Raw genomic sequence first — 16,893 nt, forward strand, 5'->3', positions numbered from 1 at the left:
TAAATATTCTTGTGGCAATATCATGATTGTTTCCAAACTTAATTTGATAGATTAAACCCTTATTAAAATGTTTTGTTTTTCATAATGTTTCCCATAATATTACAAGTTTATGTTTGTACAAATGTTGAAATTTTTTTACTAATGAGAACTTTTTTTTATATTTCTGCTGTTGTTTATTTCAAATTCTTCCAAATTTTCTTCTCATAATTTTGACTTTATTCCCATCATATTTTGACTTTATTCTTGTAACATTAGAACATTTTCTGCAACCAAATTGTCAGAAAATTACAACTTTATTCACTATATTGTTTGTTTTTGTATTTTCATAATATTATTTTTATTTTATTATTATAATATATATATGTGTATATATATTTTTGTAAAAATTTTGGCATTTTTTACTAATGAGAACTTTTTTCCTTTTAATGTTATCACTTTATTGTGGTAAAATGACAGCTGTTTTTTTTTTTCATTTCTGCTCTTTATTTCAAATTCTTCTAAAATTCTATTTTTATTTTATTATTATAATATATATATATGTGTATATATATATATTTTTTTTTCTTTATATATAATTTGTTTCTTTCGCATTTCAACTTAAAGCTACTAAAATATTTCCTCCTAAATCAGCGGCGGTACGCCAATGCCCCGGGGCTGCACTTTGGACACCCCCATGTTTAAAGGGATCTGAAAGTCCCCCGTACTGCCAAGTCCCGGTTAGCAGCTGAGCCGCACGAGGCAAAAGGCCAGCTTCTGAGTCATGGAGGCTAACTTGTCGGAGCGTGAAGATTGAATGGAGTTGATTGTAAAGCAAGAGAATTGCTGTAAGCGTTTGCCAACGTTTCATTGAGTACATCACGTACATCAGCCGGCCGGGCTCACATGATCAAACAGATGATGTCTGTGTTCATTTCTCTTTTGCATCCAATGTGGAGTGGAAGTCAACACTTCCTTGGCGTGAAACCAAAACAAACTTGTGATTGACACAAAGCGCCCCCCCCCCCCCCCCCCCCTTGTAGCGTCTGCTAGCAACAAAACACCTTGTTTGCTGCCTTTGTGCCGTGTTGAAAATGCAATAAAGCCTTAAAAGGGCGACATTAGCATCCTGAGATGGTGCATCAACTTCACCAACTCAATTGAGCGCAACAACAACAGCGGCTCTGTCGGATATCACACAATGAAACATTGTCAGGTCGGGAAGACTTCTGGACGGGCAGCGCCGAGGACGCCCTCGTGGAGACACCGTCAAGGACTGCACGTTTCTTTTTGTGTCGTCACTCCACGAGTCCTGCGGGCTGTTCTTCTGGAATGCACCAGCAGGTCGACTGGGACCGCAGCCATCTGGAAGCAGGGTCGTCAAATGGAACGACTTGCAAGAGAAGAAGATGACAGGAAGTGGACACAACAACGACGCCTGGCTGTGCAATAAACGACAACAGCAAACATATTGACTCCAACATTATTTACACAGTGCCCACAAGGCATGCTGGGTAGCCCAGTGGACAAAAACATCATTTTTAACAGCTATTTAGAATGTGACCGCAAGGCATGCTGGGTAGCCCGGTGGACAAAAACATCATTTTTAACAGCCATTTAGAATGTGACCGCAAGGCATGCCGGGTAGCCCGGTGGACAAAAACATCATATTTAACAGCTATTTAGAATGTGACCGCAAGGCATGCCGGGTAGCCCAGTGGACAAAAACAACATTTTTAACAGCTATTTAGAATGTGACCGCAAGGCATGCTGGGTAGCCCAGTGGACAAAAACATCATTTTTAACAGCTATTTAGAATGTGACCGCAAGGCATGCCGGGTAGCCCAGTGGACAAAAACATTTTTAACAGCTAATTAGAATGTGACCACAAGGCATGCTGGGTAGCCCAGTGGACAAAAACATCATTTTTAACAGCTATTTAGAATGTGACCGCAAGGCATGCCGGGTAGCCCAGTGGACAAAAACATCATTTTTAACAGCTATTTAGAATGTGACCGCAAGGCATGCCGGGTAGCCCAGTGGACAAAAACATCATTTTTGACAGCTATTTTGAATGTGACCGCAAGGCATGCCGGGTAGCCCAGTGGACAAAAACATCATTTTTAACAGCTATTTACAATGTGACCGCAAGGCATGCCGGGTAGCCCAGTGGACAAAAACATCATTTTTAACAGCTATTTAGAATGTGACCGCAAGGCATGCTGGGTAGCCCAGTGGACAAAAACATCATTTTTAACAGCTATTTAGAATGTGACCGCAAGGCATGCTGGGTAGCCCAGTGGACAAAAACATCATTTTTAACAGCTATTTAGAATGTGACCGCAAGGCATGCTGGGTAGCCCAGTGGACAAAAACATCATTTTTAACAGCTATTTAGAATGTGACCGCAAAACATGCCGGGTAGCCCAGTGGACAAAAAACATCATTTTAAACAGCTATTTAGAATGTGACCGCAAGGCATGCTGGAGATGCCACTGGGCTACCCAGCATGCCTTGCGGTCACATTCTAAATAGCTGTTAAGAATGATGTTTTTGTCCAGCTCGCCAAAAGCCAGCTGGGGTAGGCTCCGCCATCCCCCGAGGTTTCAACACGGAGGACGACGCGGCGGCGTGGCGGCTCGGATAACGGAAGGTAAAGTCGTTCCATGTGAGAAGTGTGTGTGGGGGGGGGGGGTGTTCCCATAGCAACGCATCAGTGTTGTGCATCTGCCGTGGATCTGGGTGGAAATCCCCACAAAAGCACACAGAGATGATTCACAAAGTTGTTGTTGAGGCGCTGCAAAGAATGCAAGAAAGAGAACTGCGGTTCTTCGCAGCGAGTCATGACTCACAAACACGAGGGAGGAACAGGGAGGAGGGGGTGAGTATTCTGGGATGGCTGCTATAGTAACATAATAAGCAAAGGGGCAGGTACTCGCTGGGGTTATTTCCATAGCAACGGTCTCGGTGTGTATGGATAAATATCACAAAGCAGTCGGTGGCGTAAGAAGGAAGTCGATGATAGCGGCTCGCTCTTCACTGCTTTCGTGTGTTCTTCATTCTTCAAACCCGTTTGGGGTTTTGCAACAGTTTTTGGAGGAACACCTCCCATCTGTTGCTCCTCACCTTCTTCTCGAGCCGTGCATTCCACTCATAACACCCCGACTGTTTTTTTCCTCTTTTTTGGGTGGGATGAAACCTTCAGCAAGTCCACGCATGACATGACGCGGGGGTTTGGAGGGGGGGGTGTTAGCTCATTACCCGTGCACTGTACACCCGGCTGTTGTGTTTTGACAACTGATAACCTGCGGCTGTTGTGAACATCACATACTGTAGGCCACGCCCAAGCTGTGGCGTTGTACCGCCGTCAGTGTAGTATTCCCGAGTATACTGTCAGTGTAGTATTCCGCAGTATATTACACCGCCTCACACTTTACGATGGCCGCCCATGACAAGTTTGCAGTGTGGAGAGCATTCATGTTGCTCCACCTTCACATTCTGGTAATACGAGCCAGGGGCCGCTCTGGGGTTTCACACCCACGCACGCAGGGGCTGCCTCTCCCCTGCTCTGCACACGCTTGCAAGACAACGGCAGACGTAAACACGCCTCTTTTGGTTACGTAACCTCGTCCGCACCGTGTCGTTTTGTATTCTGCTGCTGTTTTTGGGAATGACCTCTGACCTGGCCTCGCTGCATCGCGCCATTGCTACGCTGCGTTTAAGTGCTGCGGAGAAATGTGCAGCTTTGAGCGCACAAAGGACAGGGGCCCCCCGAACACAGCAAGCCTGAGGGTCACGTTCTCAGTTCCTTGTTGCCGTTGCTTCAGCATCCAAATATCTGAGGTTCCACGTCAAATGCTGAGTAACCATCCATCCATCTTTACTGCCCTGATTGCCCCTCAAAGCCCGCCTGTGTGCTTGGCGGGATGGTGAACCCGAGTCCAGACTGCGGAGCCTAAAGGAAGCTTCTAGAAAGTCAGAGGGCGGCTGTGTGTGGCGGATCTGAGACCTTTCTGTCTTCTCCCAGACGTTCACTGGGCCATCCAGGCGACGGGACAACCCTTCAACGTGCCTGTGGGGGAAGAATGTGGCTATTTCAGGGCTTCCATTTGAAAGAAGAAGTATCTGGACATTCCTTGACTAATTATAACCTTCTCATCCTCCGTCGGGAAAACACACCACACACTCCGCTCGCGCGAGGCAGGCTCCTCGGATTTCCGTATGTGTGTCTATGTATGTATTTATCTCCCTCGCTATCTACATATGACCAGCATGTCAAAGCCTCAATGAACCAACCAAGGAAGAAGCACCCAGCTGAACTAAATACAACAATCAACAATTACTACCAGGTGCGCCTAAGAGGGAAGGTAAAAGTGGTGGACAAAAGGACACACCAACACACAGGAAATAGTAAAAAATAACCAGGAACTAAGGCTTACAAGGTGAACCAAAACAACCACACAGGCAACAATAACCATTGTGACACTTTTCTGGTCAAAAAATGATGGAAACCTCACACACACACAACAGGGGCTCCAGGAGCACACAAAAATGGCTAAAATGCCAAAATTTTAGGGGGTCAATTTTTGACAAAAAACGTAAGGTGTTAGTATGTCGTTTTTTTCATTTTTTTCAACTTGCTTCTAATGCATTTTTATGGTGAAAAAAACAAGGGAAACCTCACACACACTCAACAGGGGCCCCAGGAGCACCCAAAAATGGCTAAAATGCCAAAATTTTAGGGGGTCAATTTTTGAAAAAAACGTAAGGGGTTAGTATGTCGTTTTTTTAATTTTTTTCAACTTGCTTCTAATGCATTTTTATGGTGAAAAAAACAGGGGAAACCTCACACACACTCAACAGGGGCTCCAGGAGCACCCAAAAATGGCATAAAATGCCAAACTTTTAAGGGGTCAATTTTTGAAAAAAACGTAAGGGGTTAGTATGTCGTTTTTTTCAGTTTTTTTCAACTTTCTTGTAATGCATTTTTATGGTGAAAAAAACAGGGGAAACCTCACACACACTCAACAGGGGCCCCAGGAGCACCCAAAAATGGCAGAAAATGCCAAAAATTTAGGGGGTCAATTTTTGAAAAAAACGTAAGGGGTTAGTATGTCGTTTTTTTCAGTTTTTTTCAACTTGGTTCTAATGCATTTTTCTGGTGAAAAAAACAAGGGGAACCTCACACACACTCAACAGGGACCCCAGGAGCACCCAAAAATGGCATAAAATGCCAAAATTTTAGGGGGTCAATTTTTGAAAAAAACGTAAGGGGTTAGTATGTCGTTTTTTTCAGGTTTTTTCAACTTGTTTCTAATGCATTTTTCTGGTGAAAAAAACAAGGGAAACCTCACACACACTCAACAGGGGCCCCAGGAGCACCCAAAAATGGCATAAAATGCCAAAATGTTAGGGGGTCAATTTTTGAAAAAAACGTAAGGGGTTAGTATGTGGTTTTTTTCAGTTTTTTTTTCAACTTTCTTCTAATGCATTTTTCTGGTGAAAAAAACAGGGGAAACCTCACACACACTCATCAGGGGCCCCAGGAGCACCCAAAAATGGCATAAAATGCCAAAATTTTAGGGCGTCAATTTTTGAAAAAAACGTAAGGGGTTAGTATGTCGTTTTTTTCAGTTTTTTTCAACTTGCTTCTAATGCATTTTTCTGGTGAAAAAAACAAGGGAAACCTCACACACACTCAACAGGGACCCCAGGAGCACCCAAAAATGGCATAAAATGCCAAAATTTTAGGGGGTCAATTTTTGAAAAAAACGTAAGGGGTTAGTATGTCGTTTTTTTCAGTTTTTTTCAACTTGCTTCTAATGCATTTTTCTGGTGAAAAAAACAAGGGAAACCTCACACACACTCAACAGGGACCCCAGGAGCACCCAAAAATGGCATAAAATGCCAAAATTTTAGGGGGTCAATTTTTGAAAAAAACGTAAGGGGTTAGTATGTCGTTTTTTTCAGTTTTTTTCAACTTGCTTCTAAAGCATTTTTCTGGTGAAAAAAACAAGGGAAACCTCACACACACTCAACAGGGGCCCCAGGAGCACCCAAAAATGGCATAAAATGCCAAAATGTTAGGGGGTCAATTTTTGAAAAAAACGTAAGGGGTTAGTATGTCGTTTTTTCCAGGTTTTTTCAACTTGCTGCTAATGCATTTTTCTGGTGACAAAACAAGGGAAACCTCACACACACTCAACAGGGGCCCCAGGAGCACCCAAAAATGGCATAAAATGCCAAAATTTTAGGGGGTCAATTTTTGAAAAAAACGTAAGGGGTTAGTATGTCGTTTTTTTCAGGTTTTTTCAACTTTCTTCTAATGCATTTTTCTGGTGAAAAAAACAAGGGAAACCTCACACACACTCAACAGGGGCCCCAGGAGCACCCAAAAATGGCATAAAATGCCAAAAGTTTAAAGGGTCAATTTTTGAAAAAAACGTAACTTTTCTGGCTCCTGGAGCCCCTGTTGAGTGTGTGTGAGGTTTCCCTAGTTTTTTTTTACCAGAAAACTGCATTAGAAGCAAGTTGAAAAAAAATGAAAAAAACGACATACTAACCCCTTACGTTTTTTTCAAAAATTGACCCCCTAACAGTTTGGCATTTTATGCCATTTTTGGGTGCTCCTGGGGCCCCTGTTGAGTGTGTGTGAGGTTTCCCCTGCTTTTTTCACCAGAAAAATGCATTAGAAGAAAGTTGAAAAAAAAACTGATAAAAACGACATACTAACCCCTTACGTTTTTTTCAAAAATTGACCCCCTAAAATTTTGGCATTTTATGCCATTTTTGGGTGCTCCTGGGGCCCCTGTTGAGTGTGTGTCAAGTTTCCCCTGTTTTTTTCACCAGAAAAATGCATTAGAAGCAAGTTGAAAAAACCTGAAAAAAACGACATACTAACCCCTTACGTTTTTTTCAAAAATTGACCCCCTAAAATTTTGGCATTTTATGCCATTTTTGGGTGCTCCTGGGGCCCCTGTTGAGTGTGTGTGAGGTTTCCCTTGTTTTTTTCACCAGAAAAATGCATTAGAAGAAAGTTGAAAAAAATGAAAAAAACGACATACTAACCCCTTACGTTTTTTTCAAAAATTGACCCCCTAAAATTTTGGCATTTTATGCCATTTTTGGGTGCTCCTGGGGCCCCTGTTGAGTGTGTGTGAGATTTCCTTTGTTTTTTCACCAGAAAAATGCATTAGCAGCAAGTTGAAAAAACCTGGAAAAAACGACATACTAACCCCTTGCGTTTTTTTCAAAAATTGACCCCCTAACATTTTGGCATTTTATGCCATTTTTGGGTGCTCCTGGGGCCCCTGTTGAGTGTGTGTGAGGTTTCCCCTGTTTTTTTCACCAGAAAAATGCATTAGAAGAAAGTTGAAAAAACCTGAAAAAAACGACATACTAACCCCTTACGTTTTTTTCAAAAATTGACCCCCTAAAATTTTGGCATTTTATGCCATTTTTGGGTGCTCCTGGGGCCCCTGTTGAGTGTGTGTGAGATTTCCCTTGTTTTTTCACCAGAAAAATGCATTAGCAGCAAGTTGAAAAAACCTGGAAAAAACGACATACTAACCCCTTACGTTTTTTTCAAAAATTGACCCCCTAACATTTTGGCATTTTATGCCATTTTTGGGTGCTCCTGGGGCCCCTGTTGAGTGTGTGTGAGGTTTCCCTTGTTTTTTTCACCAGAAAAATGCATTAGAAGCAAGTTGAAAAAAACTGAAAAAAACGACATACTAACCCCTTACGTTTTTTTCAAAAATTGACCCCCTAAAATTTTGGCATTTTATGCCATTTTTGGGTGCTCTTGGGGCCCCTGTTGAGTGTGTGTGAGGTTTCCTTGTTTTTTTCACCAGAAAAATGCATTAGAAGAAAGTTGAAAAAAACTGAAAAAACGACATACTAACCCCTTACGTTTTTTCAAAAAATTGACCCCCTAAAATTTTGGCATTTTATGCCATTTTGGGGTGCTCCTGGGGCCCCTGTTGAGTGTGTGTGAGGTTTCCCTTGTTTTTTTTCACCAGAAAAATGCATTAGAAGCAAGTTGAAAAAACCTGAAAAAAACGACATACTAACCCCTTACGTTTTTTTCAAAAATTGACCCCCTAAAATGTTGGCATTTTATGCCATTTTCGGGTGCTCCTGGGGCCCCTGTTGAGTGTGTGTGAGGTTTCCTCCTTTTTTTCACCAGAAAAATGCATTAGCAGCAAGTTGAAAAAACCTGGAAAAAACGACATACTAACCCCTTACGTTTTTTCAAAAATTGACCCCCTAACATTTTGGCATTTTATGCCATTTTTGGGTGCTCCTGGGGCCCCTGTTGAGTGTGTGTGAGGTTTCCCTTGTTTTTTTCACCAGAAAAATGCATTAGAAGCAAGTTGAAAAAAACTGAAAAAAACGACATACTAAACCCTTACGTTTTTTTCAAAAATTGACCCCCTAAAATTTTGGCATTTTATGCCATTTTTGGGTGCTCCTGGGGCCCCTGTTGAGTGTGTGTGAGGTTTTCCCCTTTTTTTTCATCAGAAAAATGCATTAGAAGAAAGTTGAAAAAAACTGAAAAAAACGACATACTAACCCCTTACGTTTTTTTCAAAAATTGACCCCCTAAAATTTTGGCATTTTATGCCATTTTTGGGTGCTCCTGGGGCCCCTGATGAGTGTGTGTGAGGTTTCCCCTGTTTTTTTCACCAGAAAAATGCATTAGAAGAAAGTTGAAAAAACCTGAAAAAAACGACATACTAACCCCTTACGTTTTTTTCAAAAATTGACCCCTTAAAATTTTGGCATTTTATGCCATTTTTGGGTGCTCCTGGGGCCCCTGTTGAGTGTGTGTGAGGTTTCCCTTGTTTTTTCACCAGAAAAATGCATTAGAACCAAGTTGAAAAAAACGGAAAAAAACGACATACTAACCCCTTACGTTTTTTCAAAAATTTAGGCCCTAAAATTTTGGCATTTTATGCCATTTTGGGGTGCTCCTGGGGCCCCTGTTGAGTGTGTGTGAGGTTTCCCTTGTTTTTTTCACCAGAAAAATGCATTAGAAGCAAGTTGAAAAAAATGAAAAAAACGACATACTAACCCCTTACGTTTTTTTCAAAAATTGACCCCCTAAAATGTTGGCATTTTATGCCATTTTCGGGTGCTCCTGGGGCCCCTGTTGAGTGTGTGTGAGGTTTCCCCCTTTTTTTCACCAGAAAAATGCATTAGCAGCAAGTTGAAAAAACCTGGAAAAAACGACATACTAACCCCTTACGTTTTTTTCAAAAATTGACCCCCTAACATTTTGGCATTTTATGCCATTTTTGGGTGCTCCTGGGGCCCCTGTTGAGTGTGTGTGAGGTTTCCCTTGTTTTTTTTCACCAGAAAAATGCATTAGTACCAAGTTGAAAAAACTTGAAAAAAACGACATACTAACCCCTTACGTTTTTTTCAAAAATTGACCCCCTAAAATTTTGGCATTTTATGCCATTTTGGGGTGCTCCTGGGGCCCCTGTTGAGTGTGTGTGATGTTTCCCCCTTTTTTTCACCATAAAAATGCATTAGAAGAAAGTTGAAAAAAATAATGAAAAAAACGACATACTAACCCCTTACGTTTTTTTCAAAAATTGACCCCCTAAAATTTTGGCATTTCATGCCATTTTTGGGTGCTCCTGGGGCCCCTGTTGAGTGTGTGTGAGGTTTCCCTTGTTTTTTCACCAGAAAAATGCATTAGAAGCAAGTTGAAAAAACCTGAAAAAAACGACATACTAACCCCTTACGTTTTTTTCAAAAATTGACCCCCTAAAATTTTGGCATTTTATGCCATTTTTGGGTGCTCCTGGGGCCCCTGTTGAGTGTGTGTGAGGTTTCCCTTGTTTTTTTCACCAGAAAAATGCATTAGAAGCAAGTTGAAAAAACCTGAAAAAAACGACATACTAACTAACCCCTTACGTTTTTTTCAAAAATTGACCCCCTAAAATTTTGGCATTTTATGCCATTTTTGGGTGCTCCTGGGGCCCCTGTTGAGTGTGTGTGAGGTTTCCCCTGTTTTTATCACCAGAAAAATGCATTAGAAGAAAGTTGAAAAAAACTGAAAAAACGACATACTAACCCCTTACGTTTTTTTCAAAAATTGACCCCCTAAAATTTTGGCATTTTATGCCATTTTTGGGTGCTCCTGGGGCCCCTGTTGAGGGTGTGTGAGGTTTCCCTTGTTTTTTTCACCAGAAAAATGCAATAGTACCAAGTTGAAAAAACCTGAAAAAAACGACATACTAACCCCTTACGTTTTTTTCAAAAATTGACCCCCTAAAATTTTGGCATTTTATGCCATTTTTGGGTGCTCCTGGGGCCCCTGTTGAGTGTGTGTGATGTTTCCCCCTTTTTTTCACCAGAAAAATGCATTAGAAGCAAGTTGAAAAAACCTGAAAAAAACGACATACTAACCCCTTACGTTTTTTTCAAAAATTGACCCCCTAAAATTTTGGCATTTTATGCCATTTTTGGGTGCTCCTGGGGCCCCTGTTGAGTGTGTGTGAGGTTTCCCTTGTTTTTTCACCAGAAAAATGCATTAGAAGCAAGTTGAAAAAACCTGAAAAAAACGACATACTAACCCCTTACGTTTTTTTCAAAAATTGACCCCCTAAAATTTTGGCATTTTATGCCATTTTTGGGTGCTCCTGGGGCCCCTGTTGAGTGTGTGTGAGGTTTCCCTTGTTTTTTCATCAGACAAATGCATTAGAAGCAAGTTGAAAAAACCTGGAAAAAAACGACATACTAACCCCTTACGTTTTTTTCAAAAATTGACCCCCTAAAATTTTGGCATTTTATGCCTTTTTTGGGTGCTCCTGGGGCCCCTGTTGAGTGTGTGTGAGGTTTCCCTTGTTTTTTTCACCAGAAAAATGCATTAGTACCAAGTTGAAAAAACTTGAAAAAAACGACATACTAACCCCTTACGTTTTTTTCAAAAATTGACCCCCTAAAATTTTGGCATTTTATGCCATTTTTGGGTGCTCCTGGGGCCCCTGTTGAGTGTGTGTGATGTTTCCCCCTTTTTTTCACCATAAAAATGCATTAGAAGAAAGTTGAAAAAAATAATGAAAAAAACGACATACTAACCCCTTACGTTTTTTTCAAAAATTGACCCCCTAAAATTTTGGCATTTCATGCCATTTTTGGGTGCTCCTGGGGCCCCTGTTGAGTGTGTGTGAGGTTTCCCTTGTTTTTTCACCAGAAAAATGCATTAGAAGCAAGTTGAAAAAAACTGAAAAAAACGACATACTAACCCCTTACGTTTTTTTCAAAAATTGACCCCCTAAAATTTTGGCATTTCATGCCATTTTTGGGTGCTCCTGGGGCCCCTGTTGAGTGTGTGTGAGGTTTCCCTTGTTTTTTCACCAGAAAAATGCATTAGAAGCAAGTTGAAAAAAACTGAAAAAAACGACATACTAACCCCTTACGTTTTTTTCAAAAATTGACCCCCTAAAATTTTGGCATTTTATGCCATTTTTGGGTGCTCCTGGGGCCCCTGTTGAGGGTGTGTGAGGTTTCCCTTGTTTTTTTCACCAGAAAAATGCAATAGTACCAAGTTGAAAAAACCTGAAAAAAACGACATACTAACCCCTTACGTTTTTTTCAAAAATTGACCCCCTAAAATTTTGGCATTTTATGCCATTTTTGGGTGCTCCTGGGGCCCCTATTGAGTGTGTGTGATGTTTCCCCCTTTTTTTCACCAGAAAAATGCATTAGAAGCAAGTTGAAAAAACCTGAAAAAAACGACATACTAACCCCTTACGTTTTTTTCAAAAATTGACCCCCTAAAATTTTGGCATTTTATGCCATTTTTGGGTGCTCCTGGGGCCCCTGTTGAGTGTGTGTGAGGTTTTCCCCTTTTTTCACCAGAAAAATGCATTAGAAGCAAGTTGAAAAAACTGAAAAAAACGACATACTAACCCCCTTACGTTTTTTTCAAAAATTGACCCCCTAAAATTTTGGCATTTTATGCCATTTTTGGGTGCTCCTGGGGCCCCTGTTGAGTGTGTGTGAGGTTTCCCCTTTTTTTCACCAGGAAATGCATTAGAAGAAAGTTGAAAAAAACTGAAAAAAACGACATACTAACCCCTTACGTTTTTTTCAAAAATTAACGCCCTAAAATTTTGGCATTTTATGCCATTTTTGGGTGCTCCTGGGGCCCCTGTTGAGTGTGTGTGAGGTTTCCCTTGTTTTTTTCACCAAAAAATGCATTAGAAGAAAGTTGAAAAAAACTGAAAAAAACGACATACTAACACCTTACGTTTTTTTCAAAAATTGACGCCCTAAAATTTTGGCATTTTATGCCATTTTTGGGTGCTCCTGGGGCCCCTGTTGAGTGTGTGTGAGGTTTCCCTTGTTTGTTTCACCAAAAAATGCATTAGAAGCAAGTTGAAAAAACCTGAAAAAAACGACATACTAACCCCTTACGTTTTTTTCAAAAATTGACCCCCTAAAATTTTGGCATTTCATGCCATTTTTGGGTGCTCCTGGGGCCCCTGTTGAGTGTGTGTGAGGTTTCCCTTGTTTTTTTTCACCAGAAAAATGCATTAGAAGCAAGTTGAAAAAACCTGAAAAAAACGACATACTAACCCCTTACGTTTTTTTCAAAAATTGACCCCCTAAAATTTTGGCATTTCATGCCATTTTTGGGTGCTCCTGGGGCCCCTGTTGAGTGTGTGTGAGGTTTCCCCCTTTTTTCACCAGAAAAATGCATTAGAAGAAAGTTGAAAAAAACTGAAAAAAACGACATACTAACCCCTTACGTTTTTTTCAAAAATTGACCCCCTAAAATTTTGGCATTTTATGCCATTTTTGGGTGCTCCTGGGGCCCCTGTTGAGTGTGTGTGAGGTTTCCCTTGTTTTTTCACCAGAAAAATGCATTAGAAGCAAGTTGAAAAAACCTGGAAAAAAACGACATACTAACCCCTTACGTTTTTTTCAAAAATTGACCCCCTAAAATTTTGGCATTTTATGCCATTTTTGGGTGCTCCTGGGGCCCCTGTTGAGTGTGTGTGAGGTTTCCCTTGTTTTTTTTCACCAGAAAAATGCATTAGTACCAAGTTGAAAAAACTTGAAAAAAACGACATACTAACCCCTTACGTTTTTTTCAAAAATTGACCCCCTAAAATTTTGGCATTTTATGCCATTTTGGGGTGCTCCTGGGGCCCCTGTTGAGTGTGTGTGATGTTTCCCCCTTTTTTTCACCAGAAAAATGCATTAGAAGAAAGTTGAAAAAAATAATGAAAAAAACGACATACTAACCCCTTACGTTTTTTTCAAAAATTGACCCCCTAAAATTTTGGCATTTCATGCCATTTTTGGGTGCTCCTGGGGCCCCTGTTGAGTGTGTGTGAGGTTTCCCTTGTTTTTTCACCAGAAAAATGCATTAGAAGCAAGTTGAAAAAACCTGAAAAAAACGACATACTAACCCCTTACGTTTTTTTCAAAAATTGACCCCCTAAAATTTTGGCATTTTATGCCATTTTTGGGTGCTCCTGGGGCCCCTGTTGAGTGTGTGTGAGGTTTCCCTTGTTTTTTTCACCAGAAAAATGCATTAGAAGCAAGTTGAAAAAACCTGAAAAAAACGACATACTAACTAACCCCTTACGTTTTTTTCAAAAATTGACCCCCTAAAATTTTGGCATTTTATGCCATTTTTGGGTGCTCCTGGGGCCCCTGTTGAGTGTGTGTGAGGTTTCCCCTGTTTTTATCACCAGAAAAATGCATTAGAAGAAAGTTGAAAAAAACTGAAAAAACGACATACTAACCCCTTACGTTTTTTTCAAAAATTGACCCCCTAAAATTTTGGCATTTTATGCCATTTTTGGGTGCTCCTGGGGCCCCTGTTGAGGGTGTGTGAGGTTTCCCTTGTTTTTTTCACCAGAAAAATGCAATAGTACCAAGTTGAAAAAACCTGAAAAAAACGACATACTAACCCCTTACGTTTTTTTCAAAAATTGACCCCCTAAAATTTTGGCATTTTATGCCATTTTTGGGTGCTCCTGGGGCCCCTGTTGAGTGTGTGTGAGGTTTCCCTTGTTTTTTCACCAGAAAAATGCATTAGAAGCAAGTTGAAAAAACCTGAAAAAAACGACATACTAACCCCTTACGTTTTTTTCAAAAATTGACCCCCTAAAATTTTGGCATTTTATGCCATTTTTGGGTGCTCCTGGGGCCCCTGTTGAGTGTGTGTGAGGTTTCCCTTGTTTTTTCATCAGACAAATGCATTAGAAGCAAGTTGAAAAAACCTGGAAAAAAACGACATACTAACCCCTTACGTTTTTTTCAAAAATTGACCCCCTAAAATTTTGGCATTTTATGCCATTTTTGGGTGCTCCTGGGGCCCCTGTTGAGTGTGTGTGAGGTTTCCCTTGTTTTTTTCACCAGAAAAATGCATTAGTACCAAGTTGAAAAAACTTGAAAAAAACGACATACTAACCCCTTACGTTTTTTTCAAAAATTGACCCCCTAAAATTTTGGCATTTTATGCCATTTTTGGGTGCTCCTGGGGCCCCTGTTGAGTGTGTGTGATGTTTCCCCCTTTTTTTCACCATAAAAATGCATTAGAAGAAAGTTGAAAAAAATAATGAAAAAAACGACATACTAACCCCTTACGTTTTTTTCAAAAATTGACCCCCTAAAATTTTGGCATTTCATGCCATTTTTGGGTGCTCCTGGGGCCCCTGTTGAGTGTGTGTGAGGTTTCCCTTGTTTTTTCACCAGAAAAATGCATTAGAAGCAAGTTGAAAAAAACTGAAAAAAACGACATACTAACCCCTTACGTTTTTTTCAAAAATTGACCCCCTAAAATTTTGGCATTTTATGCCATTTTTGGGTGCTCCTGGGGCCCCTGTTGAGGGTGTGTGAGGTTTCCCTTGTTTTTTTCACCAGAAAAATGCAATAGTACCAAGTTGAAAAAACCTGAAAAAAACGACATACTAACCCCTTACGTTTTTTTCAAAAATTGAACCCCTAAAATTTTGGCATTTTATGCCATTTTTGGGTGCTCCTGGGGCCCCTATTGAGTGTGTGTGATGTTTCCCCCTTTTTTTCACCAGAAAAATGCATTAGAAGCAAGTTGAAAAAACCTGAAAAAAAACGACATACTAACCCCCTTACGTTTTTTTCAAAAATTGACCCCCTAAAATTTTGGCATTTTATGCCATTTTTGGGTGCTCCTGGGGCCCCTGTTGAGTGTGTGTGAGGTTTCCCCTTTTTTTCACCAGGAAATGCATTAGAAGAAAGTTGAAAAAAACTGAAAAAAACGACATACTAACCCCTTACGTTTTTTTCAAAAATTAACGCCCTAAAATTTTGGCATTTTATGCCATTTTTGGGTGCTCCTGGGGCCCCTGTTGAGTGTGTGTGAGGTTTCCCTTGTTTTTTTCACCAAAAAATGCATTAGAAGAAAGTTGAAAAAAACTGAAAAAAACGACATACTAACACCTTACGTTTTTTTCAAAAATTGACGCCCTAAAATTTTGGCATTTTATGCCATTTTTGGGTGCTCCTGGGGCCCCTGTTGAGTGTGTGTGAGGTTTCCCTTGTTTGTTTCACCAAAAAATGCATTAGAAGCAAGTTGAAAAAACCTGAAAAAAACGACATACTAACCCCTTACGTTTTTTTCAAAAATTGACCCCCTAAAATTTTGGCATTTCATGCCATTTTTGGGTGCTCCTGGGGCCCCTGTTGAGTGTGTGTGAGGTTTCCCCCTTTTTCACCAGAAAAATGCATTAGAAGAAAGTTGAAAAAAACTGAAAAAAACGACATACTAACCCCTTACGTTTTTTTCAAAAATTGACCCCCTAAAATTTTGGCATTTTATGCCATTTTTGGGTGCTCCTGGGGCCCCTGTTGAGTGTGTGTGATGTTTCCCCCTTTTTTTCACCAGAAAAATGCATTAGAAGCAAGTTGAAAAAACCTGAAAAAAACGACATACTAACCCCTTACGTTTTTTTCAAAAATTGACCCCCTAAAATTTTGGCATTTTATGCCATTTTTGGGTGCTCCTGTTGCCCCTGTTGAGTGTGTGTGAGGTTTCCCTTGTTTTTTTCACCAGAAAAATGCATTAGTACCAAGTTGAAAAAACCTGAAAAAAACGACATACTAACCCCTTACGTTTTTTTCAAAAATTGACCCCCTAAAATTTTGGCATTTTATGCCATTTTTGGGTGCTCCTGGGGCCCCTGTTGAGTGTGTGTGAGGTTTCCCCCCTTTTTTTCACCAGAAAAATACATTAGAAGAAATTTGAAAAAAAACTGAAAAAAACGACATACTAACCCCTTACGTTTTTTTCAAAAATTGACCCCCTAAAATTTTGGCATTTTATGCCATTTTTGGGTGCTCCTGGGGCCCCTGTTGAGTGTGTGTGAGGTTTCCCTTGTTTTTTTCACCAGAAAAATGCATTAGAAGCAAGTTGAAAAAAACTGAAAAAACGACATACTAACCCCTTATGTTTTTTTGTCAAAAATTGACCCCCTAAAAACTTGACATTTTGCCATTTTTGGGTGCTCCTGGGGCCCATGCAAACTCCACACAGAGATGGCCGAGGGTGGAATTGAACCCGGGTCTCCTAGCTGGGAGGTCTGCACACTAACCACTCGACCGCCGTTCCACTCTGCTGCTATTCAGCAAAAAGGATATTAAATTGACTATTAGGATCCATCGCTTTGTGTATGTACTGTACCTATGTATGTATATATGTAGTATATGTATACTGTATGTATATGCATATATCTATTTATGCCAGCCGTCCTGCACTGCAACTGCTTTTAGGAAGAAAAAAAACACCCTACCCACCCCCACCCCCCGCCATAAGTCACTGGTGTGGACAACATGTGCAAAGAAGGAAGGAGAAGGAAAAGCAGCGTTCCGGGAGAGAAGGAAAGAGACGACAGAGGAAGGCTGGCA

The 16,893-nt window shown here is 40.5% G+C and overlaps 1 long non-coding RNA gene across 1 annotated transcript; it reads right to left on the reverse strand.

The window, feature by feature from the left end:
- Window positions 1-1,018: 1,018 nt before the first annotated feature.
- Window positions 1,019-4,261, reverse strand: LOC131110513 (uncharacterized). Its single transcript, XR_009120903.1, has 3 exons — window positions 4,128-4,261; window positions 3,986-4,048; window positions 1,019-1,341 (listed from the first exon to the last, which is right to left on the reverse strand). It is a non-coding gene; the product is annotated as an uncharacterized LOC131110513 (long non-coding RNA).
- Window positions 4,262-16,893: the final 12,632 nt, after the last annotated feature.

Source organism: Doryrhamphus excisus, chromosome 23, assembly GCF_030265055.1.
Source record: "Doryrhamphus excisus isolate RoL2022-K1 chromosome 23, RoL_Dexc_1.0, whole genome shotgun sequence".
NCBI classification, from domain to species: Eukaryota; Metazoa; Chordata; class Actinopteri; order Syngnathiformes; family Syngnathidae; genus Doryrhamphus; species Doryrhamphus excisus.